The 27,014-nt window shown below is 45.7% G+C and overlaps 1 protein-coding gene and 1 long non-coding RNA gene across 8 annotated transcripts in view; both read left to right on the top strand.

The window, feature by feature from the left end:
- Nucleotides 1–27,014, top strand: part of SHISA6 (shisa family member 6) — a 261,331-nt gene that overhangs the window by 161,465 nt on the left and 72,852 nt on the right. The window lies entirely within an intron of this gene.
- LOC309527257 overlaps nt 1–27,014 on the top strand; it is a 63,317-nt gene that overhangs the window by 1,907 nt on the left and 34,396 nt on the right. The window lies entirely within an intron of this gene.

Raw genomic sequence — 27,014 nt, forward strand, 5'->3', positions numbered from 1 at the left:
ATAACTGAAGAACTCTGAGGCACAGCAGTAAATGTTCAGCAGTCAGTGAATGCATGGCACACAATTCTTAGGCAAAAATAAGAATTTAGTTGCTTAATAAAGAGTGTGCATCTCAGCATATGCAGAATGCTACCCTCTTACGGCTGAGCATTTGCAGCCTCCCCTTCTCCACACTGTTAGAACTGGGGCTTGTGCATGTGTGGAATATGTACCATGCAAATTAAAGTCTAGATCTTCTTTCTTTAGAAATTATTAAGCACTGACCTCCATCCTCTCCATTACTAAAATGAGGTTCCATGGGGGGGGTGAGCATTCACAGCACACAATTTTGGGAAGCGAAAGAAAGAAAGGATGAAAGAAGAGTGCACTGAAGTTATAAAAGAAGAAGAAAGCTGTACAGTATAGCCAATTCCCATACTAGGAGAAGGTGTAATTTTAGGGTCCCGGATTGCTTTAACAGGGGACAAGCCTTTATTCTCTATTAAGGGAAGGTGATTTAAATATATTATCAGAGGCTAAGCTGTTCCTTTGCATCACTTCTTTTTGTCTGTCCAATGGCATCTACATACAACTTTCAATCCTTTGCAGGCTCCTTGTTTGAAGCCTCTGTTGTTGTTTTCTGCATTCACACAATTCTAGCTCTCTTTGTATGTTTCAGATTCTGAAATGTTCCCACCCATCTTGTGACCTTTTATGTTCACAGCATCCTCCATCTGATGTGGTGATAGACATGCCATTTTGGGACTTGTTTGCACAGCTACAAACTACCTTCCTTTTCCCTGTTTCCTACATTGTATACATCTAGCCTCAGAGAATGACATATGTTCCTGACAATCTCTCATACAGGGCAGTCAAGGAAAAGCTGGGGTTTTTTTGTGAATGACAGTGAGGGTGAGGGTTGAAGACGTGGCTCTCCAGAGTTCAACCCTTGCCCACCTCTGAACATTGTTGTTGTTGTTATACCACCCATCTGACTAGGCTGTCCCAGCCACTCTGGGCAACTTCCAACAATTTATAAAACCACAGTAAAACATCAAACATTAAAAACTTCCCTATACAGGACTGCCTTCAGATGTCTTCTAAAAGTCAGGTGTTTATTTCCTTGACATCTGACAGGAGGCGTTCCACTGGGTGGCCATGACTACCGAGAAGGCCCTCAGCCTAGTTCCCTGTAACTTCACTTCTTGCAGTGAGAGAGCCACCAGAAGGCCCTTGGAGCTGAACGATGTGGGGTGGAGACGCTCCTTTAAGTATACAGGGCGGAAGCTGTTTAGGCCTTTAAAGGTCAGCACCAACACTTTGAATTGTGCTCAGAAATGTACTGGGAGCCAATGTAGGTATTTTAGGACTGGTGTTATATGGTTCCAGTGGCCACTCCCAGTCACCAGTCTGGCAGCCACATACTGAATTAGCTGTAGTTTCCAAGTCGCCTTCAAAGATAGCCCCACATAGAGCACATTGCAGTAGTCGAAGCGGGAGATAACCAGAACATGTACCACCCTGGTGAGACAATGCGCAGGCAGGTAGGATCTTAACCAGCATACCAGATGGCTATGTGCCATCCATGTGTTCATAACAGAGAGCATTTCATGAAAGGGGGGCAGAGCACATCTCTATTTGAATATTATGCTTTACATTTTCTAAGTGGGATACATGAAGCTGCATAAGTCTTCTGTCAAGTTTGCAGCCACCTAAAGGAGTCAGTAACAGCCCTGGGCCATTTGTGTCTAGCACCCCTCCCTCTTTTCCCATGCAGGCACCTTAGGCAGGTGTAAACAGTTTATCAGTCATTTTGAGATTACAAAATAAGACACTGAAACATTACATCAGAGAATTAGAACAGGGTTTATCCACAGATAACAGTGAGCAGGATTGCATGCAGGTGATTGTAAAATGGGAAATCAAAGAAAACATATTTCTTCCAGGAAATAATATTTGTCTAAATCTCCTTTGATTAATAACCCCTAAAAGATCATATGAAACAAAGGAAGTATTTCTGCTTGAAAAGCTGGCTTTGAAATTCTGCCGTACAAAATCCCTTTCTGAAGTGACTTTCTGTTTAGACCCAATGGCATATACTTGACATTTTGAAATCAGAGGATCCATCCTGGTCAATTTCACAATTTTTCTCCTTACAAAATCTCATCCAAGGCTCATATTTCAGAAGCTAAAAATAAATCTGTAGCCCGAAACTGATTCTTCCTCTGCAAACAGTGAGTGAGAATATAGGCTACTCCTGTATTAAAAGTACAGATCCAGGTCATGGAGCTGACCTACTTAGGGGATATTTTAGGGCTTCCCAAAAGGTTTTATGCCCTCTAAATGTCAGTCTTATTGCTGTTTGTAGATCAGCAGAACTCTGCATACTATGAAAGAACTGGTTATTTAGATGTCAGGGTTTGTTTTTAAAAAATAAAGTTTTCATTAGTACAGGATAAGAAGTTTAAATAGATCGAAACCTATTGCTCAGCATAAGGACAGGGAAGTGAAGAGAAGATCAAGTCAGCAGAAACTCTGGATGTGCCAGGTCTCTTCATGCTCAGTGTGCAGGAAGTTACAAATTCTACCAAGAGACCCCACTGGAATTTGATGCTCTTGTCTAAATCTATATTGGGGAGGAGACAGGTTGAATGGAAGAGTTTAACTGGATTGCAGTACATATACCAGTAACTAAATGCCACTTCAAGCTGTTTATTCCTCATAGGTCCAGTGTCAGCCCTGTTGTTTCCTAATCTAAACATCCATATTATTCCTATGTAAGATTTTCTAGAGAAGGACCTGTGTTAGTCTGTTGTCACAAAAGCAGAGTCTTGGAGCATCTTAAAGATTTAACAAATGTATTGTGGCATTAGGTCCTTCCAGTCCTCCTCTGGCTGATGGCTGGATCTAAACATATCTCCTCTTTGCTGTGGTCCTGCTCCTGACAGAGATCTTCCATTGGGTCTTGGGCCTCTGGCACTGTAGTCACCAAGCAACTCAGTGGCTGCCAAGAGGTGGGAGGTGAGGCTTGTAATCTTCACATGTGATAGAGAATCTACCCTTCCATAAGCAGCCTCTACACTGATCATTGGCCATTATCATGTTATGGGGAAACTCATTTTATTTCAAATTTAGGTCTGTGTATACCAAAGTCGTTGGACAACTCCATCAGAAACAGGAGTGGAAACCCTGAACAGAATAGACTTCTCAAGACATAGCCCAAGCACTAGGTGCAATTTCACCCATTTTTCCAAATTGCACCAACACACTCCACCGTGGAGTTATAGTGTCCATTTGCAATGCAGCACTGCATTTAAAGAACAGAGACAAGTTAACGCATAACGCTGAGACAAACCTTAGCTTAGCATGAGTGCATGAGTGTGCAGGTTCCTAGAGATGAGATCGCAGTCACTTTGCTCCTCCTCCAGTGCTCCTAATGCTGCATTGCTGTGAGCTAAACCATGGTTTGGACTAGTGTGCTGTTCAAATGCAGGCTTGTTGTTTGTCTTTTATGGACATGAGTGCTGGAAGAAAGACCTGCTCCCTGCTGAAAGGCCCATTTCCACCTGGCCTAGGGAGTGGGGGCCAGACTCATCCGGAACAGCAAAAAGAGGCTCCTGGGAGGCCGGAGGGACATTGCTGGAACAACTCTTGGTTTGCGGCAACTGGCTAAAATGTTTTAAAATGTTTTGAATGGTTCTAATTTTGGTTCCTCTATTTTGTTTTTGTCGAGTTGGTGTAGGTTAAATGTTTAGTTGGAGTTGGTGGCTATTTTAATTTGGGTATAACTGTAAACTATTTGTTGTTGTTGTTATCAGCTTCTATTGATTTATTGGTTTATTTGTTGCTTGTAGAAGATATTTTGTTTTTTAATGTCTGATGTTTTGTTGTGTTTTTATATATGTTGTAAGCCACCCAGAGTGGCAGGGGAAACCCAGTCAGATGGGCAGGATATAAATTTAAAAAAACAAAACAAATTACAAGTGGTTTACTTAGAGCAAGACAACCCACAAGCTGAGGTTCAGACAACATGCCAAACCATGGTTCTGTTCACAGTAGTGTAGCAGCAGAAGGACCTGAGATGGAAAGAAACAGCTGCAATCTCCTCCCTTGGAGGCTGTGCCTTTGTGATAAACTGTGATTTGGCCTAACATTACATGCAAACCAGTCACAATGTGGGAGGTAGCCTTCCAACAGTGCTTCTTCTATCATGGCTGTGTTCAGAAACACAACCATTCCTCAGCTGCTAGTCTTAGATGCTACGTTAATAATACTTGGCAAAGCTATTTTCTTTTGAAGTGTTTAAGGGCACAGAGACCACAATAGAAATTTATATATAAATATAAAAAAGTCAAACCAATTTTTGACCATGCCCTTTTCATTGGCAATAATGGAGTTGTTAAACCTGAACTGAAATCTTTATCTGAAGAGAGGAATGAATGTTTCTAGGGCAACACTCAATGTGTTAATAAAAGGTGATGGCAGATAAAAAGTGTGTCAAAAATACCAGCCACAGTTATATTGCTAGTTGGTACTGAGTCAAATCTCTGCTATACTCTCCCTGCGGTTTGAGTTACTTGCAGCAACTTGGATCAAAAGGGCCACTAAAGAGTGTCTCCATCCTGATAGGTCACCCATTAAGCTTGCCTTACTCATTCCAGCTGAGTCACATCTTCAGACAGAATAATACTTTAATAAGCCCTTTGCTCGAATGGATTTTCTTTATATGTCAGAAATTAAAATCAAGACAAAGTTGGCGGGAAGCTATTTATCAGGGACTAGGAATTAGCAGAAACCTTTCTTGTTAGTCAAATTGGATTAATTTTTTTGTGTGCGCAATAATCAAGATCCATATGACATTTCATCCATTTTATTAACCAGGCTCAATTTGCAGCATCTGTAGCAATTTTTTGATTCTAAGATTCATTTCAACATAGGCACTACTGCACTAGGATGAAGTAGGTACATGCCAGCATATTCCATTTGTATCACAGCATGGGGCAGCTATGTGCCAGCAACAATGCACTAAAGAAACTATTAATAGAAAAGAAGAAATAACAAAATAAATGCCTCAGTGGTGTCACCCCAATGAGACACCACTCTGAGGTGATTACAGGCAAAAAAAAAAAGCTTATGATATTCAAGGCAGCATAAAAAGAAGATCAGGGGAATTATAGATACCACTCTGTTCTGACTTGGAGTACTGTGTCCAGTTCTAGGCTTCACAGTTAAAGGATATATAGACAAGCTGGAACGTGTGCAGAGAAGGCCAACCAAGATGATCAAGGGTCTGGAAACCAAGCCTTATGAGAAACGGTTGAGGGAGTTGGGTATCTTTAGCCTGGATAAGAGGAGACTGAGAGGAGATATGATAGCCATCTTCAAACTGTCACATGGGAGACGGAGCAACCTTGTTTTTTCCTGCTCCAGGGAGTGGGACCCAAACCAATGGCTTCAAGTTACAAGAAGGGAGATTCTGACTCAACAACAGGAGGAACTTTCTGGTGATAAGAGCTGTTTGACAGTGGAACAGACTCCATTGGAAGGTGGGGGGCTCTCCTTACTTGGAGGTTTTCAAGCAGAGGTTGGATGGTCATCTGTTATGGATAGTTTAGTTGAGATTCCTGTATTGCATGGGGGTTGGACTAGATGACCCTCGGGGTCCCTTCCAACACTACAGTTCTATAATTCTATGATCCCAAAGATGATCCTTATTCTTGTATATGGCATTGGGATGTAAGTTGGGAGGCAGTCTTCAGGTCATTGCCCAGTTCCTACTACCACTACTATGTGGCTTTGATTCTCTTCTTATATGTCAAAGAGGTCCGGAAGCAAGAACAAGGGAGTTTGCCCAACAGGTTACAGGGAGCTAGGCTAGATGTATAGCATCAAGAGTGGCTAGGCGTCTGCTAGAGACTTTATAGCTGCCCCCATCCCTTTATTGACCATCAGCTTCACCTTCATCCAGAGCACACACTGGCTTCTTCTTCCCAAGTACGGCTGCTCAGGAAGGGAAAGAAGGCCTCACACGATCAAGTGAGCTTGGCACCTTCTGGTCTGTGCAGTTTCCTTCAGCTGTAAATGTTTCTAGCGCTTAAGATTAATTCCACCCCACAGTGGGTCCTGCCAGAGCACTGAGGTGATGGCAGCTGACCAAGGATGGCAGATGCTGATGCTAGCCCTGGCTACCTTAATTACTTCATTTATCAATAAGTACACAGGAGAAATATCCAACCCTCACCCATTTCCAAACCAAATTTTCTAGCAGTATTCAGCTGAAGCAAAAAAAAAATACCCAAAGCAGGAGGTATCCTCACATTATTTGAACAATGTGAATCAGTGTTTAAATATCTGATGCTATGAAAAAACTTCTGCCTCTCTCACACACAGAAAGATTTCACTACCAGAATTTTCCTCACATGTAATGAAATCTTTTCTTCATGGTTTAATCCCATTGATTGCCAATATGAAATAATGGTAATTCATTATAGGGGCATTTAGAGCATCTCTTAAAATAATACCAAGCTTTGTTTGAAAAGTTGCTATGTCCTGAGAATTTAAATAAATCGCTTAATTGGTCCAAAAGTTAAAATAAGTTTTAAAATGTGCTTCCCTGCTTCAGAGGTATTTTTCTCACATTTTGTCACATTAAAAGCTTCCCTAAACAGGGCTGCCTTCACATGTCTTCTAAAAGTTTGGTAGTTATTTTTCTCTTTGACATCTGGCGGGAGGGCCGAATGAATGGGCACGCAGGCGGGAGGGCATTCCACAGGGCGGCTGCCACTACCGAGAAGGCCCTCTGCCTGGTTCCCTGTAACTTGGCTTCTCGTAGCGAGGCCCTCAGCGCTAGACCTCAGTGTCCAGGCAGAACGATGGAGGTGGAGACGCTCCTTCGGGTATACTGGACCGAGGCCGTTTAGGGCTTTAAAGGTCAGCACCAGCACTAATAAAGAAAAGTTCCAGGGTGGCAACAGAAAGCAAATTAAAAATGCTTTTGCAGTTCATCAGAACTATCCAGCAATATCAAGTTATAGGAAAACTGGTGCTATTAGCAATAATCCTTCTAGTTGGTCAATTGATTTGGCAACTTCCATGTACATGACGTCTGATGCTAACCCCCCCCCCCCCGAGTTAAATGATAACTAATCAGAGGCAGCTACAGTTGCAAATGGCAACAGAATATCTGTGAAAGGAAAAGGAGCAGGTTTGCTCAAGTGTGTTGCAGGTAGAAATACTGTTTGTAATGAAGTGAGAGCAGTAGTTGCTCGAATTAACAAATAAGAAAGTTTTGAGAATTTACATGCTAGATTAAAATTGATTAATTCATTGAGAATGGTGTTGTAAGAAAAACACTGGGGCCTAATTTGAATAGTAGAGTGCCTGGTATCTGGTGGCAAACCTGTGCCCACTTATCTTGGAGTAAACCTCACTGAATACAGTATGGCTTTCTTCTGAGTAACTGCTGTTAACACTCACTGCACTTTACTGCAGCATTGAGCCTTGAGTACTGTTGCAAGCCACAGGACACAACAACCATTTTGAAATTCCAGCCACATCTGGCCTTGTCAATCTGCTTCTTTACTCCTGTAAAAGAACATTGTGGTTTCAAGAATCCTGAGGTGAATCCTGTAGGTATTTGTCCCTGTCTTAAGCAAACATGGTTATTTGGACACAAATTAGATATTTAAAGTGATAATGTTCAGAAATGAGGGCAAGCTGCAGCAGATCTTTAGAAATCACCAAACCGGGGGGGGGGGTCTTCAAAGAGACATCCTAATGTGAAGTTGCTGAGTAAGAATTCATTAGCAATTATGATGCTGTGAAACAGACAGTGCAATCCTATGCATGTCACGTCAATTACTATTATGTGTAAAAGTGGATCTATAATTTATGTGCATTCTGAAGATACGTACTTCTTATTTAATTAAATCTTTTCTACTCAGAATAATGTTTAATCTCTGACCAGAAGGTATATAACTGGATACTGGTGTATAATCTAAATTGTGTGGCAGAGTCAAAAATGTATTTTGTGCAAGGGCCCACAACAAAGTACGGCTGTCATTGTGACATTATCTACTGCCATCTTTTCCATTGCTTGGCATTGTTATGGCTGTGATCTGTGCTTTGGAAATCGACTCATTTTCTCATTTTTCACTAAGCTATGGTTTGGCTTAGCATTACATGCAAATCAGGCCTAAATATATTAGTCTTTAAGGTGCTACTACACTGTTATCTTCAATGAAGTGTTTATAAAACTAAAATGGTACATGCAGAATGTGACAGAAAGATATCAAAAAAGCAAAAGCAGAGGCTTTGTATCACTCAGCAATTTAAGCGATCTACAAGGAATAAAAAGGAGGTAGGAATCAGTGAAATGAAAACAAGAGCGTATGAATAAAAGAAATACATCAGAAGCAGAGTCAGTCCACAAATGGTGCAGATCCCAAATGTAGAAACATTAACAGTGTGGTTCGCTGTAAGCAGTGGGTGGGAAAGAGCATGAGATGACCTAGAACTTGCCCTCTTCCTCCAGCTCCTCAGCAAAATTCTAATAGATATGTGTTTTTGCAGAATTAGGGACTGCAGTCATATCTGTCTGGTATTCATTAGGAATCTAATTAGCATCAATTAGTCAAAGAGATAATACTGAGTCGGATTAATTCTGCCCATCGTGTGTGTGTGTGTGTGTGTGTGTGTGTGTGTGTACATATGCATGCTTTTTTCCTCCTGTAATATTGCTGAAATATTTGGCTGTTCTGAAACACTTCAGAAGGGACAAGAAATGGAATAGGTATAGGTTCACCATGTGCTGAAATAAACAAGAACATCGAAAGTGCTTAACTTTGGATGGATGATTATGACCAATGAAATCTTAATTGGGGATTTCTACAGAAAATAATGGAGGAAGCTACTCTTAAGCTTTATTAGCTGGTTCTCATTTTGATTACTGATTCCTGTATGGGGCTGGGGCCTGAATTCTTAATCTGCATTGAGCAACATCTGGCTGCTTCCACACTAGCTGTGAAATAGTCATGCTTTGTACATTCACTTTTTGCCGGCACTGACATGAATTCAACATCCAGCCCTTGTCATCATATGTACTTTCCATCTTTCTTCAGACGGCAAGAAATCTGACTTTTTTTCTGGAAAACAGAGCAATAGAACTTTCTTTCCCACATTGTGACTTTGAACCTCTCCGAGTTCTCATCAGCCCTAGTGACAGCATAACTTTGGTTCTACCTACACTCCATTAATTTTGTTGCATTTACCAAGATTTATATACCGCTTGATTGTAATGAAACCTCTAAGGGATTTAAACTTGTTTTTCTTCTTTACTGGTGCTATCTAGGGCAGTGCATTATGGTCTCTTCCTATGCTTTAAAGAAAACTGAAAGCATGACTCGGTAAAGCCAATCCTCCATCTAATGACATACTCCAGAGGTTTGGCCACATGGAAATAGAAGCATTGATCTATGATCAGACTATCCCAGACCTTATTTGGGTGGCCCAGAGTATTCCCAGTGTTTCCTACTAGGTTGAAAGCTTGCTTAGAAAGCGATGTTGGGGAGCTAAGAAATGTTGAGCAGCAAACTCAAGCAGAGTCATTCCAATAAAGGCCTCTGGTTTTAATTGCACTCCGTAGTGCTTTTTCCACTAAAGAAAACTCCAAGCTTATTGTTCACTTGCTCTCCCTCCTGAATTTTGTTTTCTTTTGCTAAAACAACTGCAAGAGGCAGGGGTGCAGTTTGTTGAAGAAACAACCTGGACTGAGTTAATAAGGAAATTGCTTTGATAGCAGTCCAATCGTTGGGCCTGGGTGGCTGTGTATGAATTGCACACCACTTAAAGAGCAGGGATTATTACACTCATACTTCAGCCCAAGACTGCAGTGATGTTCCTTAGACCAGCTGCCAAAGAGTTAGCTCTGCACGTCTCCCTCAAGTGGCCTAAAGGTTTTTAGTACAATAAATGCACAATAAATGTCTACATATTTTGTTGAGGGGGATCCAAATGTCTTTCCTTAAAGTAGCACTTCTTATATGGAGGCATCCATATGTTTTTCCAGCACTCATGCTACAGCATTTTGTCACTGGGAAACTGCAGCATCTCCTGCACTTACCATGTCTGTGTGACAGTTGTGTCAAGTGTAATTGTGCCAGTGTCATGTACACCTGCTGAATAGTGTCTGTGATATCACTGAAGGGGAACAGCATAACTATACACACAGAGGCCAGCCCACATCGTTTTTTGACATTTCACATTAAAATAGTTACATATTTTTTTATAAACTTGTAGAGCACTCTCCGAGTCTTTTAGCATGCATCCCTGTTAACAAATACCAATAAGGTCAAGCCAAAGATGGAAGAGTGGGTAGAGGTAATAAAATAGCTTAAGAGTATTTCTAAGCTTTCCTCTCCTAACAGTGATGTGCAGAGATTTCCGTACCCATCAGAGCAGCCATCAGGTGCTCACAGCCTTGCCACTGTTATCCTAATCCATTCCCACAAAGGAGGATCCTGCCAGGCTATATTGTGGACTTTGAGTAAGTGAACTAGGAAAGTCTATACCTGACATAAATCAGTGGCTGCAGCTCCTCATTAGTGCCAGCTTCTCTACTTATCTGGCTGCCATTTCAAGAGTTGCATTGACTCTCGGATAACACACAGTGTGCAGCAGGTGACAGTGGTGTGAGCCAGTTCCACACTAGTGACTTTTCTGGGGTGGTTTAGTTCTAATCTGACATCTGCAGACAGAGCCTGGGTTTAGTGTGTTGCAATTCTTACTGTCGCCAACTCACGCAAGGCCTGGCAACAGCTCTGATCTCTTGCAGGCAATTGGAGCAGTAAATGGTGCCTTGTGCCTCCCTTTTTTTGCCCAAATAAATGATGGTCACACAGCCAACAAGAGACAAACTGGGGCAATAAAACAGTTCACTTTAGCCTTCTTATCCTCTGGTTGTCAGCATCCTTACTGCCTTCTATGAGTAGTTTCTCTCTCTCTCTCTCTCTCTCTCTCTCTCTCTCTCTCTCTCTCTCTCTCACACACACACACACACACACACCACATGTATTAGTGTATTAGCTGACAAACAAGTAGTGTGACACAATCTAGCCAGAATGACACTAGGTCCAGGGTATTGTGGGGATTTAAAATTCTGGCCAAATTGCAGCAGTACCAGGGGTGCGAACTTAAATAAAACATTGGGTGGGGGCAGGTGAGCCCCGCCTGCATAACTGATCACATGACATGGTGGGCACACACCATTTGAATGGCAATGCCCATCAACTTGGGGGGGGGCTAGCCCCCTTAAATATTTTATTGGGGGGCCCAAAGGCCCCTTGGCCCCTAGGAGTTGGCTCCTGTGAGCGTTAGCAACTACAACAAAAAACATTTCAGAATAATAGAAAGAAGTAAGCCATGCTACTGTTATTATTAATGTCGAGCCCCAGTCCAACAAAACTGTTGGATAATTTCTCCTCCCTCTGGAGAAATTCAGTGAAATGGTCAGCCCCTACACACATACACACATACACAGAGAGAGAGAGAGAGAGAGAGAGAGAGAGGAGAGGAGAATTTCCAGAGACCATTTCTGCACAGGTCTGTCATATTTCATATTTCATTTGTTTACTTATTTTAAAAAAACCTATGATTTTGCCCCTGTTGGAAGAGACAAAAACCCATGAGGATGCTATTGATGTTAGGCACTGCCCTACCAACTGTGTATCATTTGTTCTAATGGCCCAGCCTACAGTAGGCGCAGAACAGGAGACTAAGAATATTCCAGTTGCCTATTTGGACTGTAAAGCCAGGGATATCATTGACTTCACAGAGCAAGTGGTGTTGGGGTTCTCTCTGGGGTTTATTGCCATAAATTGGCCATGTGCTACGGGCAAACTGATGGGCAAGATTACCTTTAAAACACCTTCTGTCTTATGCCTCGATGGTTCTGTAACACAAGCAGACTCCATCATTCACATCTTGTGGCTAAATGCTGCTTGCTTTTCCAAAGGGAGGGGGATTGGCATGAAGCTAGGAAAAAGTAGTTCATTCTTTACTGCAAGGTTCACACACACATTTCTGCTGCCTCCTTCATCTTGCTTCAAGTACATCTATGCACTCAGCAGGGAAGCTCAACAAACTTCAAAGTCCTCATCCCTACATTGCTTATCCACACAGCTTTTCTGCTTTTCTTGGCTCAAGCAGACCAAATGATTCCAAGCTGAATCTCCTGCTTCAGGCAGTTTTCTGATGTTCTCAAGCTTCAGCTGCATTCATCTTTGAGGGACCAAGGCTGCCTTTAACCTGTTCAACAGAAGGTGCATACAGAAGGGTGGGGTTGTGCATCCACTCATGCCCACTGGGCCTGCCCCATGCACACATTCAGGTGAGGATGTGAAAAAGCCTATCTCTGCGCAAACCATACTGACTATTCAGGATCAGCAATTGCATGGGCGATGCCTTTATACTTACAGTTTGTTTGCACATTGTTTCTTCTGTGCAGTCACCTGAACTCAGATCAGAGGCTCTCCCCTCTGTAGCCACATTCAGCTGAATGTGTGAAAGGAGATCAGTTCAGTACTGCCAGCAGAGGACAGTCCAGTTTTTATTTGAAGGGGCTGTCATATTACAGTCTTCTGTTTGAAGACAGCCTCTGTTTGAAGGGCTGTGTAGTCAGAGTCTGGTTTAAAGCTAAGGAACCATAAAAATGGTGAGCCTTGAATTTGCTCATCAACAGACAGAAGCCCCTGGTCAGCCGAATGAATGGGCATGCAGTCACCCACTAAAGTGAGATGTTTTTTATTTCTATTTCAATTATAGTCATTATTTTAAAATTTGCATCTATACACAAGTTGCCATGTGCAGATTTCATGCAAATCTGTGTCCTCTTTTGTTCACTTTTTGGTGTGATGCATTTTCTGTTTTCTGACAATTGCCACCCTACTTATATTCATAGTGATACTTGACTGCCTGTGGCCATCAGGTAGGACTTTACCTTCCCACCCTATACTCCTAACTGCCTCATGTTGATAAGTTAATCACAGGCACAGCAACTCCAAGAATGGACCCAGGTCTGGATCAAGGAATTTTGGTGCCTGAGGCAAAAGTATGAAAGCCAACTGGATTCACTGTTGAATCTTATTTCAGTAATGTCAATGGGGCAATGTCCCATAATTCTGAAGTGTAAACAAGTGGGCCAATGATCTGACTTGTGGGAGAAGCTGAGCAACCATCAAGAGGGGGGAACCAGCCATTTCCATAAGGCAGGGTTGGGAAACCTGTGATCATCCAGATGTTACTGGATGATAGTTTCCATCATCCCTGACCTCTGGTCATGCTGGCTGGTGCTGATGGGAGTTGAAGTCCAACTGCATCTGGAGAGCTGCAGTTTCCTCAACTCTGTCACAATTAATTTCCTGAATGAAATAACTGTAGCAGGCTGCGTCCATTATTCAATCATGGTTAATTAAATATAAACTTACTTGCTTCTTGCCTGCATTGCCTGAGCTTTATTGTTTTTATTTCCTGATGGATTATTTATTTATAATATTTAGAAATCATGCTCTTTCTTTGCAAATCTCATTTACATCAGCATAAAATCCAAAATGTGGATTGATTGAATGTGGAGGCACATACATGCACGTGTACTCATTTTTATTCTGTATGGGGATCCTCAGTAGGCAAAAGAGAGGCATGCCACCAAACTTCCACATACCCTACCTACAGAAGAGGAGTTTTCTACATGAGAGAAAGAGTCCCAATTAATGTTTTGTTTTGTTTGATGTTATTCCCATTCCAAACATTTCAGTACACCAAGAATCATGGTAACCCAAGGGCTTGTAGCAGGGGCGTATGAAGGGGGGGCAAGGGGCCATTCCCCGTACCACTCTGGGGGGGGGTGACAAGATGGCCCGCTGCCTCACCCCAGCTGTAGAGCGGCTGAGGGTGCATGCACAGTCAGTATGGGCACCGCTCGTGCGGCGTCCGTATGGGCTGCCTCTCGCACGGTGGGTATATGGGATGCCGCGCATGTGCAATCTAGTCTGTACGAATGTTGCATGTGTGCCGCCGGGCGGTTTGCCCTGCCCCTCAGTGTCCCACCCCGGGTTCCCGAGAGGGTTCCTCTGCCACTGGTTTTTAGGAACAGAGATCTGCATTTTGTCACCCAGAGAAACCTGTTTGTGCAACCACTGACCCTGATGTGCAAATCTGCACTTGAGGTTTGGAATAGACAGTGTTTTTCTCCCTAATGGGAATTTTAACACTTTTCCATGGGTGATTTAGACTATTTTATGGCTGCCTTTTACTTTTACTTTACTTTCTGGCTGGTTTACAAAAATGAAAAGGGCAACGTTGCCACACACACACACACACACACACACACACAGTGGCTTTCTGTTGTGCTTGTTTTTTATTTATTTTTGAACGTGTTTTGTTTGTTTAGATGCAGATGAATATGCAACACGCACACATTTACCGAGCAGGGGGAGATACTTAGTTGTAAGGTGTGGGGTGGACCTGATGTGAAAGCAATAGCTGAAGAGTAATGCCCCCTTTCTCCTATTCCTGTGAGTCCCACGTCTAGGCTGACATGGTGAGCAATAACAGCACAGCTTTCTGGCCATGTGAGGAGCTTCGGACAACTGTGGCAGATGGTTGCCAGCTGAGGCAGCGTGGCTATCATGCCCAGGGTCAGGGCAGCTGCAGTTTGCTGGCTGATGACAGCAGCAGAAGCTGTGAGAAGCTGCTGTAGACATGACTGAAGGCTGAGGCATGGGTACACCCAACAGCCTTGAAGGCAAGTCAGATCTCAAGCTACTGTAAACAGGAATGGATGTTTTATAAATCCTATATGCTCGATCCCATGGACATCTATTGCATAACGTGTGCCTTAGCCTGCAGTCGGAGGCTTGGCTCGCTTTCTTGCAGGGGGCTTGGTTTCATATGGCATTGCTTCCTGGGACATGATTAGTAAAAAAAGCAGCAGGTCAATAATGTTGTGAGCAATCCATTAGGGGCAGTTGTAAAAGCGAACACCCCGGCTTGAGTAAGACCAAGGCAAGTCGATCTCTGCTTGCAGGTTGCAATTAGCAGCGCAAACGAGGCCCTGCTGGCCTGGATCCTATGAGCTGCTGCCACCTGACACTTCCTTTGCCCCAGTGGCTTAGAAACTTACCCCAGGGTGGGAAGTGTGTGTAGAGGGACACTCTCCAGGCCTCAGCAGAGTGTCTTCCCTGCCTTGGTATTAGGGACTAGTATTCCTAGAATCTTCTGTGAAACACAACATTTCCACCAGGAATTCTGACGACAGGTTGATAGTCAAAGTCTTCAGTAGGAGAAGACTCTCTGCTGGGGCCTGCAGAGTTTCCCCTATTCTTCTGCCTCCCCTTCCCATGCCAGCCTAAGGTAAATTTCCAGGTGTTGTGGACAAGGGATGGGGAAGGTACTAGAGACAGGCACATCGGCTGTGAGCTTTTGCAAGTGGCTGCATTGAATGCTAGCCAAGCCTTTGAACCTTTGTGCAGGCACAAACTTTTGTCTTTCAAATTTAGCAGCGCCCTGTGCGATGCCAAAATTCAGCACCCTTTGCCTCTTGTCTTCCAATCTGCTAGATTCAATACATCATAGTTGCGACTCCCCCTAGGCTTGGCTCCCAGATCAGTGGAACCAGTTACGCTGTCCTAAACCCACTACGGTTTTGTGAGGGTTCGCTTGGAATGCTCACAAGGGCTCAGTCTCTTTCACAATGAGCAGCAAGATGCTTTTGTGTCCCTAGAAGAAACAGGTTTTGCCCTGGTTTCTGCCCCACTACTTGCCCTGGACCTACTTTAGAGCTCCACCCAAGTATCAGAGTATTTTTATTTTGTGGCCTGACAACGCTACTAATTTGGGGTTCATATGTGTTAGTCTGTTGGACGTCTGTGTCCCTCTTAGTCACTTTTACAATCTGTTTACACACTGTTTCACTTTAAGAATTGATAGCAGTGTGTGGCCAAAGTTCACTGTAAGAGAGAACACCCCCCCCCCTTCTTTTGCTTAGGATTACATGTTCTCAGCTACTGTCTGGAGAGCCCAAGTACTTGGCTTTCCTCTGCCTTGTCAGTTAACTGGAGCATGGTGACCTTTCCTTCAACAAACATAAAGTGCTAGGGTGTTATGTACTGAGAACAATAGGATCCAAATTGCAGCAGTCTGATTAGTCCTAGAACAATAGGATTCAGAATGCAGCAGTCTGATTGGCCCTGGAACAATGCAGCAGCATGATTGGTTGGCAGGAACCACCCAATCCTGCTCCAGATTGAAGTGAATCCACAACCTGATTGGCTTACAGTAGAATTCTGGAATTAGCCAATCATGTGCAGCCCATTGTGTAAATAATGTATATAAGGCAGATACTGGGAGGGGACTTCCATTCATTCCTCCTCACCACTATGAGCTGAATAAAGAGCATGAAATCACTTTGCGACTCTGAGTATATTTCACTGGCGACGAAGGTGGGATCCCGCTGAGCTGACTGCCACACACAGCACCGCAGCACCGCCACCTGCCGCACCGCTGCCTCGCACCGTGTATCCAGGCTTCAGCTCCGAGACACAAGGAACTCAGAATGGCAACCAACAGCAGCTTCTCGCCATTCAACCCAGCATCTGGAGACTGGGAAGCGTACGCCTCCCGTTTCACCTTCCTCCTGGAAGCCAAAGGGGTCACCGACGAAGAAGACGCCAAGAAGAGGGCAATATTCTTCAGCGTCTGCGGAGAGGAGACGTTTGAAATCGCCCGGGCTCTCCTTGCGCCTGAAGACGTCGCTACTGTTCCATACAAAACAATAATGGAACAGCTGAAGGGGCACTTTTCGCCACAGCCCTCAGTGGTGGCTCGTCGAAATGCCTTCTACGCAAAGCGACAAGCCCCTGGGGAAACCATAACTGGGTTTGTGACCTCTCTCCGCCAAGCCGCCCGGTTCTGCAACTTCTCAGAGCTGGAGAACATGCTTCGTGACCGCCTCGTCGGTGGCCTGAAGGATGAGAAGCTGCAACGACGCCTCTACGCTAAGAAGGACCTAACGTTCCAGGTCGCTCTGGAGGAGGCCCTGGCAACGGAAGCTGCCAAGAGGTCGACGCAAGAGGCACGGCCGAGCCTGCCATCCCAACCAAGGGTCCACCACGAAGACCTCACCGACGACTCAGGATCCGACAGGGAGGAGGTGCACCGAGTACAGCAGCGCACTCAAGCAGCGCACAGACCACAGCTGCCTCGACGAGAAGGAGGAAACTGCGCAAGCTGCGGGGAGAGTCACGAGAGGAGGACCTGCCGTTTCCGCAACGCAGAGTGCAGGCAGTGCAGAAAATCGGGACACATCGCCCGGGTGTGTCGGGCTCGGCCCACCCGACACCAGGCATCAGATGACCAACCCAAGAGCCCCAGGTCCCGGGGCCCAACGCACCAAGGCAACTCGACGGAGCTCACGGACTGCCAGGTATACCAGTTGCCCCACCCCAACGTAGAGAAAATTTATGTAGAGGTACAGATAGAGGGGGCCCCATGCCGCATGGAGCTTGACACGGGTTCAACTCTATCCATAATCTCGGCAAAGACCTTAAGGAAACTGTGTCCTACTGGGGGTCCCAAACTCAGGCCGGCCCCATTCACCCTACGGGACTTCCAGAAACGTAAGGTCCCCACAATGGGGGTGGGGACCTTCAGGGTGCAATACCGAGGGCGGACGCGGCAACTGGACTTGCTTGTGGTCAAGGGCCCCTACATTAGCTTACTGGGATTGGCATGGTTTGGACCACTGGGGCTAGCTGTCACCGGGGTGAACCACACTACCTTACAAGTGGACGTGGACGCCATATGCAAGGAATTTCCAGGGGTTTTCGACGGGAAATTGGGACAGTATACGGGCCCCCCCATTGCGCTACAGCTTGACCCCGCAGTACGACCGGTCAGGCTCAAGGCCCGCCGGGTCCCGTTCGCCTTGAAACCCCGTATAGACGAGGAATTGGACCGACTCGTGGAGCAAGGAGTGCTGGAGCCAGTGCCTAATGCCCCCTGGGAAACTCCAATCGTCACACCCGTCAAGCCTAATGGTTCGGTCCGCATCTGCGCAGACTACAAGTGTACCATAAACAAGGCCCTCACGGCCCACGCATACCCAGTGCCAGTGGTCAGCCATGTCCTTGCCACCCTGGCTGGGTCGAAAATTTTTGGCAAGCTGGACTTGGCCCAAGCATATCAACAGCTGCCAGTAGATGAGGCCACAGCAGAGGCACAGACGATTGTGACGCACAGAGGAGCGTTCAGAGTAAAGCGGCTGCAATTCGGGGTCAGCGTGGCACCAGGCATATTCCAGAATCTAATGGACTCTCTCCTTAAAGGGATTCCTGGTGTCACCCCCTTCTTCGATGATGTGTTGATTGCCGGGCCCACACCAGAGGAGTTTGAGGACCGCCTCCGCACCGTTCTGCACCGTTTCCAGACGGCGGGTCTCAAGGTGAAGCGGGAAAAATGTCTACTAGGAGTGCCTCAGGTGGACTTTCTGGGATTTATGGTGGACGCAGAAGGGGTCCACCCGACTGGGGACAAGGTACGGGCCATTTGTGATGCCCCCGCGCCCAAGAGCAAGACTGAACTTCAGGCCTTCTTGGGATTATTGAACTTTTACCATTCCTTCCTTCCCCACAAGGCGGCGGTAGCGGAGCCCCTACACAGACTCCTGGACAAGCGGGCCCCTTGGGTGTGGGGCCAGCGCCAGGAGGCCGCATTCCAGGCAGTCAAGGACTTGCTTGTCTCAAACTCTGTCTTGGCACACTTCGACGAGAGGCTGCCGGTGGTGCTAGCATGCGACGCCTCACCCTATGGCATTGGCGCTGTCCTGGGGCACCAACTCCCGGATGGAAGAGAGGTACCGGTGGCGTACTTTTCCCAGACACTCAACGCAACCGAGCGGAACTACTCGCAAATTGACAAGGAGGGTCTGGCAATTGTGAAGGGAGTAAAAAAATTCCATGATTTCTTGTACGGGCGGCCCTTCACCGTGGTGACTGACCACAAGCCGTTGCTTGGCTTGTTTGCCCCCGAAAAGCAGACCCCCCAAGTGCTGTCTCCTCGCGTCCTCAGGTGGTCAATTTTCCTTGCCAGCTACCAGTATGCACTGATTCACCGACCTGGGAAGGCGATGGGCCATGCGGACGCCCTCAGCAGGCTACCACTACCGGAAACAGGCCCTGACCCAGCACCTGCACAAGAGGTCATGAGCCTGGAGCTGCTTCCCGACCGCCCCATTCAGGCACAAGAAGTTGCACACCATTCCAAGAAAGATAGGGTCATCTCCCGGGTCCTGGACTGGGTGTGGAGGGGATGGCCCAGCAGCAGCCCCGGGCCAGAATTCGCCGGCTACACAACCCGCAAACATGAACTGTCGGCCCACAAGGGGTGCCTGTTATGGGGAAGCAGAGTCGTTGTTCCCCAGCCCCTCCGCAAAAGGATCCTCACAGCCCTACACGAGACACATCCAGGGGTAGTAAGAATGAAGGCCCTTGCCAGGAGTTATGTGTGGTGGCCGGGGATTGATGGAGAGATAGAGGCCTGGGTCAAACACTGCCAGGCCTGCCAAGAATCCCGCCCAGATCCCCCAAGGGCCCCAGTCCAATCCTGGGAGTCCGCCCGAGCACCATGGTCACGCCTGCACGTGGATTTCGCTGGCCCCTTTCAGGGGAAAACATTCTTCATAGTGGTGGACTCCTACACCAAATGGCTGGAAGTCGCACTGGTACCGTCCACTTCCACGTCCGCAGCCATCCGGGTACTACGCAGGCTGTTTGCAACCCACGGGCTCCCTGACACTCTCGTCTCAGACAACGGGACTGCATTTACGTCAGGAGAATTCCAAACCTTCACAGCACAGAACGCCATCCGCCACATCCGTTCGGCGCCGTTCCACCCTGCCACCAATGGCCAAGCAGAACGCATGGTGCGGACCACCAAGGACACCCTTCGCCGCATGACGCAAGGGGACTGGGAGTACCGCCTTGCCACATTCCTTCTAGCACAGCACAGCACCCCCAGCTCAACGACTGGCCGGAGCCCCGCTGAACTACTAATGGGTCGGCGCCTTGCAATCAGATTGGACCGCCTTCACCCCGATAGAGCTCAGGATGAGGTAGTGGTGGGGGAAGGCAGGAACCCCCGGACCTTCGAGGCCCAGGACCCAGTGTACGCAAAGAATTTTGGGGCAGGCCCAGCATGGGTACCCGCCACAGTCACCAGGGTCACTGGCCCAGTGTCGTACGAGGTGCTAACGGATGGGGGGCAATGCTGGCGCCGCCACTGCGACCAGATACGGCGACGATTCCCGGGAGAAACCCAGGAGGAGGACAGGTCAGAGGAGTCCCAAGGGAACAGCGGGGCAGTGAGGCCCATAGAGCAAGAGGGGCCAGCAGGAGAGGCAGAATCAGTAAATACAGAGAGGACCCGTGAGGCCGAAAGGACACCAGAACCAGAACCACGACTGAGCGAGCCGGTTGCACCAGACCAAACAACCCCATCACAGCCAGCACCCTTGGAACACGAGCCAGAACCTGAACCCCAGACCAGGGAACACCACAGGCCGCAACGCACACGTAGGCCACCGGCATACCTTGAGGACTATGAATGCGACCTCCCGGGCAGGACTGGAACTTAGAGGGGAGGGGTGTTATGTACTGAGAACAATAGGATCCAAATTGCAGCAGTCTGATTAGTCCTAGAACAATAGGATTCAGAATGCAGCAGTCTGATTGGCCCTGGAACAATGCAGCAGCATGATTGGTTGGCAGGAACCACCCAATCCTGCTCCAGATTGAAGTGAATCCACAACCTGATTGGCTTACAGTAGAATTCTGGAATTAGCCAATCATGTGCAGCCCATTGTGTAAATAATGTATATAAGGCAGATACTGGGAGGGGACTTCCATTCATTCCTCCTCACCACTATGAGCTGAATAAAGAGCATGAAATCACTTTGCGACTCTGAGTATATTTCATGCTATCTATCCTGTGACATCCTGCTCAAAGAGGAGAGGTGACTAAGTGGCATCACGGTGCATGAGCCACTTTTGGAGATGCTTCGGGCAGCAGGAAAGCAACCAAACAGCTTCAGACATAATACTGGTCTATACAGTCTTCTTATTCTCCAGAGCAGAGAGTGCATGCTGCTGCTGCTGCTGCTGCTGCTGCTGCTGCTGCTGCTGCTGCTGCTGCTTTGAAAAGGGGAGAGTCACAAGACTTTCACACCTGAATATAGAGATCCACATGGGTGGCGCTGTGGTCTAAACCACTGAGCCTTGGGCTTGCCCATCAAAAGGTCGGCAGTTCAAATCCACACGATGGGGTGAGCTCCTGTTGCTCGGTCCAGCTCCTGCCAACCTAGCAGTTCGAAAGCACCCCAAAAAGTGCAAGTAGATTAATAGGTACTGCTCTGGCGGGAAGGTAAATGGCGTTTCTGTGCGCTGCTCTGGTTTCGGTGTTCCGTTGTGCCAGAAACAGCTTAGTCATGCTGGCCGCATGAGCCGGAAAAACTGTCTGCAGAGTGGACAAACGCCGGCTCCCTCAGCCTGTAAAGTAAGATGAGCACCACAACCCCAGAGTCATTCAAGACTGGACTTAACCGTCAGGGGTCCCTTTACCTTTAAGTACCTATAGAGATCCTCTCCCATTAGTGTCTCAATCTAGACCTTGGTACTAAGTATCTCTTTCTCTTCCCCCATCTCCCTGCTTTATTATTATTATTTTCTTGCCTTTGGTCATGAGCTGGTCACCTGAATGAGTTTGATCAGCCTTTTTTAAATTGTGGAAAATAACGTGGAAACAGAATGTAGAAAAAATATGGGGGAAAAAGATGTACAAGCGACCCAGACTGGGAAAAGGCCAATTCCTCCACCTTTAGTTCCAGGTCAGTTTCTGTGGATTCCTCTTTCTCCATCATTCTTCAGCATCACATCAGCCTCTGTGCAATCTGCCAGACTTGTCAATAACAGTCTCATGTCCTCTTTTCCCTAAATTATTAATGGCTTTGTGCAGCTTTGTCCCATTTGCATTAAGCCCATTTGCAAAACCATTTTCCTGGGCACGGTGTTTTGACAACGGAGGCACTGATCACCGTTTAACAGAAGGTATAATACTGCCTTGTATAATGGGCAGCACACCAGGCTCCTTATAAATAAATAATATGTGGCCTATTGATTTTGCCAAATAAAGTTTTTTGGCGTTAAACATTATCCCTATGTTCAAGATGATCTTACTTATCTTTACCCTCTTCTTCCATCCCACAGGAATAGTAAGGGTCAAGCTAGATGTGACGTACAAGATCCGTGACTCGATTTCTCAGCATTTTCTTTAAACTTAAAAGTAGCTGCAGGAGTTTTATCAGAGCAGCAGCAAGAGCACTGGGGAGTGGTGTTTGACCTTTCTCCTCTGCACCATTTTTCTGATCTGAGCTGTCTTCCAAACCTGATGTTAGCCCTACTGAGGGAAGGAGAGAGGAGGGGAGATGGGCATTGCCCCCCCCCCAGCAGGGCCAATAGCAGCATGGTAGGGAGGTGAGGGGAAACACACAAAACAGGATAAATAACTGAGTCCCCAGTGCCACTGCTCTAATTGAAAGTATAACACTCCCTACCCAACATCTACTTTCAAGGGAGAAAGCAGTCAAGGGATCTGATCATGGATCTGAGGCATTACTTCTGTTTTGTCCCGAAAATGAATGCAAATGTGCAGTGCACAGAATCCCTCTGTTATGCCTTCCCCTTCTGCTTTGCTTCTGAGAATCCAATTCATGTTCTATATACTAATTCCATCTATGTTGCAGACATCCAATTTAAAGTACATAGTAATAAAAAAAAAATACCAATTCATGCACAAAGAAAAGGAAGGGAGAAGTTAGTATGAACTGGTCAGTTGCAGCCTGGTTAAGGAAAGTAACCTGATCTCAAATGGAACACATGTAAGCCTCTTGAGCTTAGTCAACCTGTGTGGCCTATTGATAAGGGGCCCCTTAAACAGAGCTACTGGGAAGGAGGGAGGAGTCTACAAGTCCTAGTGGCCTCCTAAATCTCCAATGTGCCCCTTTGAAGTTTGCAACAGAACCTTTTATCTGCAGTTGTGAATGTTTACCTACAATTGGGAAAGCAGAGCGATACTGTCTGTGACAAAATGGGTAGATGTGGCACTGGAGAATCCTCATGATCAGTCGCAGGTACACCAAGGGAGCCCCACTCCTGATCCTTGGGTCCTAAACCTCCACTGCCTTGTGGGATATCTTCAGGAGAAGAAAAGCCTAAGGGGTAAACTCTACAGAAATCCAGAGTTCAGTCCTCAAGACAGTTGGAAGGCACTTTGTACGCCTCCTTCTGGCAACTTCTGCAGCCAAGTTGGTGCCAAACGTATTGCTCTGCATTCCTTTGGACCCCATCAGTGAGGCCAAGAGAGGGTCTTGTTGTCTGGGCAGCCCAAGACCTCCATACACACTGGCCAGGCTTGTGCCCCGGGGGGGGGGTCACTTCAGTGCTGCTAACACAGCAGTTTGACTTCACCCCCAGAGCTCGAGACAGATGAATGCCAGCAACAACAGTTAACCAATCCTAAGAGTCCTCCCACCCCCAACAATCATCCTTAAGAGTTTTTCTCTTTCCTCTAAGGCTGCCATTCTAACCAGGTCTACTCAGAAGCAAGTGCTATTCAGTTCTGTTGGGCTTACTCCCAGGTAAATGGGGGTAAATGGGGTTTCTCCAAGGCAGAAAGGGCTGTGTTGCTGTAACTGTGAATAAAATATTTTCATTTATTTATTTAAAAACATATTAACATACATAAATTTTCATATATTGTTACAAAATTGTATCATTTGCTTTAATACGTACATCACACTTGAACATATGCAGTGATAATTAAACATATAAATAATAGATCAAGACTTCTTATGTACTTTTCTTACAGCACAGAACACAAACGACCTGTTCTTGGATTAAATCTATTAATTCTGTCACAAAATCTGTAACTATGAGTGTATTGTTTTCCTTTCCCCTGCAGTGGATATATAATTACTAATTTTTAGTTCTCCTTCCATTCCATTAGAGATATACTCAGTGTTAAAACCCCTAGATAAAAGGATAAAAAGAACCAGCAGTGAGTTGGGAAAATCAATGATTTGGAAGAAGAATGCCTATGAAAAGAGAAAAGTCTTTGGGAGCTATCCTAAGCTTCCTGAGAGGGCAATTGAGGGGCTATGGGATGCTGTGAACTTTCTTCTGCACTCACCAGGGGACAGAGAGGTCTGAGGACAGAGAAGGTTGACAGTCCCAGTGGCAGTAAGAGAAGAAAATAGTGGATTGGGAAAAGCCCTTGGATCCAAAGCTCTCCCGTTCCTGCAAGACACTCCACATAAAGGAGGAAACCTGCAGCAGTTCAGAAGGTGGCAAGGTCACCTTAGTGAAACCAGTAGGAGAGGTTTTAGGAGGGGGAGCAAAATGTCCTGGCTAGTACAACCTTGGAAAGACCCAGGGTGTGGTGATTCCTTCACCTCCCCACTGTAGAATTGGCAGAAGACCATCAGAGAGAGGGAATGTCATGGAGATCCACAATCTAGGTGCAACTGCTTCCTGCTTCCCAGACCCTAAGGTCAATTTCTGGGTGCAGGGGGAGGTGTCAGTAGCTTCACAAATGTTCAGTGAGCAGACAGGCTCACAGGGGAAACACTTTATTGGTGCAATAAATTAACCAGAAGCTCATAAGTCTGTTGCCAACCGTTGTTCATCTTTCTAAGATAAATCACTTAATTTGGTAACATGCATGAAGCTCTGATTGTTCAAATTCAGCATGTGATCTCAGCACTAACCATGGACAAAGTTCAGCATTTAACACATCTCAGATAAGCAAGGAAGGAAATGTATGGCCAGCTAGAAATGAATATGAGGACAAAGGATTTTTTTGTGCCTGTGGGCTTATTAGCAAGCGGAAAAGGGAAAGGTCTATGGTACATCCTTCACCTTTGATACAGACAACAGGCTTGTGGGGGAATTTGGTAACATTCCTTTGCTGAGTGTACAAGGAGTGCCCTGGGCAGCAGAACATCTGGACCAGACGGTGAATGCTGTGAGTTTGATTGCTGGCAGTCACCAACAGTCTGTGATGAAGGTGACCTGCACACTTGTCCCATTAAATGTTTCAAGTCCTTAGGGTGTTTTCATCATACAAAGGAATTAAAATAGGTTCTTGGTAGTTGACAGGCGGCTTCAGATGCATCAGAAAATTAAGCCCTGGCAATTGAATTAACTCTTTCTTTCTAAGCTTCACTTCCCATCTCACAAAGTAAAAAAGGATGCATTCGATAATGTGGGCACAGAAACTAATTTTTCAGAAAGGCAGAAAGGCAGCTAATATGTGTAAATAAATTATGGTATATGGGTATATGTGGAGAGAGAGAAGCAGAGACATCAGAGCAAAATTATCCTGGATGCATTTCAAAATTTATCGTTGGGTATCTTTAAAAAAGATCACTGTTAAAATATTGCAAATACAACACATCAGTGTGGTACTAGGTGCTATACAAAGTATAGCACTGAAACAGCTCTTGATTAGATCTATTGTATCTACAATAAAATAGAGGACAGGCTCAGGACGGGCATCTGAGTCACAATGACTGACACCATGAGTCAGGGGAAAATCAGAGAGTAGTGCCATATCACTGCTTTTTTGCAACCAATATAGGACTTTTTGGGAGGGAGTTATGTAGATCCTTGGCTCAGCACTGGACATAGGTATCAATTAATTTGAACCTTGCAGCACTGTAAAAGCATGCTTGTCTACCAACGATGAGGGGGGGAAACACTTGACAAGTTCAAAATTCTTGGAAAGTTGCCAATTTGTTTTTCATGTTCCAGCGTTCATTGTCAGCACAGACTGCATTTGAGGGTAGCTTGGATGCTGTTGAAATTAAGGTTATGCCTGGTGTCTGCATGGTATTTGTACAAGAACTCTTATTTAAATATATGGTGTTTGTATTTGTGATGCACTATGCTTTTAGGGCTTTAAAGGGGTGGAATGCTTTATGACTCTGCCAGCCAGGTGGGAAAAGACAGTCGCAACTATGTACTAGAACTGTTGCAGACTTAATATCTTCTATAAATGTGCAAGGGTTTTCTGTTTTTATAAACTGCATTTTTATAGTAGCCCAGCAATGGAAGGTTAATTGTAACAACTCTGAAGTCTCTATTAGTTGCAAAGTTAGATTTGGATATTACGACCTTGCCTGCTCATGGGTTAGCAGCCTGACTGACTGCTTGTTCATTGACTCTCTGACCGGCAAGCAAAATGGGGTAGCAGTTATGAGGAAGAGGAGCAGCAGAAGCACCTGGTGATAAGGGCAATAAGGAAGGGAGCCCTTGGAAGGTGCCTTGCCCAAGATCCCTCCTGAATTTAGAGCTGATGTTAAACCTCAACCCAGCACTGGCAAATGCCACTCCAGCAGATGGTGTCATCACAGCTGCTGTGAAAAAAATGAGACACATCCTTCCCCATTCCTGCTCCATTGTGTTCCTTTTGTCATTTGTGAAGGGCATTAAATGGCTCCCACTGTACTTCTTGGAACAGCCAAGATTGGAAAGCTCAAAGGGAAAGGGAATGTCACAAGGAAGCAGGTGGCAACAGGTAAAAGTAAGGTGAGTCCAGTTGTAAGGGTGCCTGGTGGTGAAGGCTGTTTGGGTGAAGTGGGAGGTGAGATTACTTGGTGGTCACATATACATACTGCAGTATGCCTAACTGAGATTTGAAATGGGTTCTGTAGTATTTCTAAATAAAACCAAGTGTTTTCAGTAATCTTATCCGTATGTGTGAAAATAGCATTGGGCTATATGAAGCTGATAAATTTGGCTAAGGTCATTTCGCAGAGTTCTGTTTCAATGACTCACCGAGAGAGTGTTTGCTGGAATGCATCAGTAAATATAAACTATCGTGCTGACAAATGTAGTACGGAGGAGAAGTTGTTATCAGTGCTTCTTGGCCAG

The sequence above is a fragment of the Podarcis vaucheri genome, assembly GCF_965113315.1.
Source record: "Podarcis vaucheri genome assembly, chromosome: 2".
NCBI classification, from domain to species: Eukaryota; Metazoa; Chordata; class Lepidosauria; order Squamata; family Lacertidae; genus Podarcis; species Podarcis vaucheri.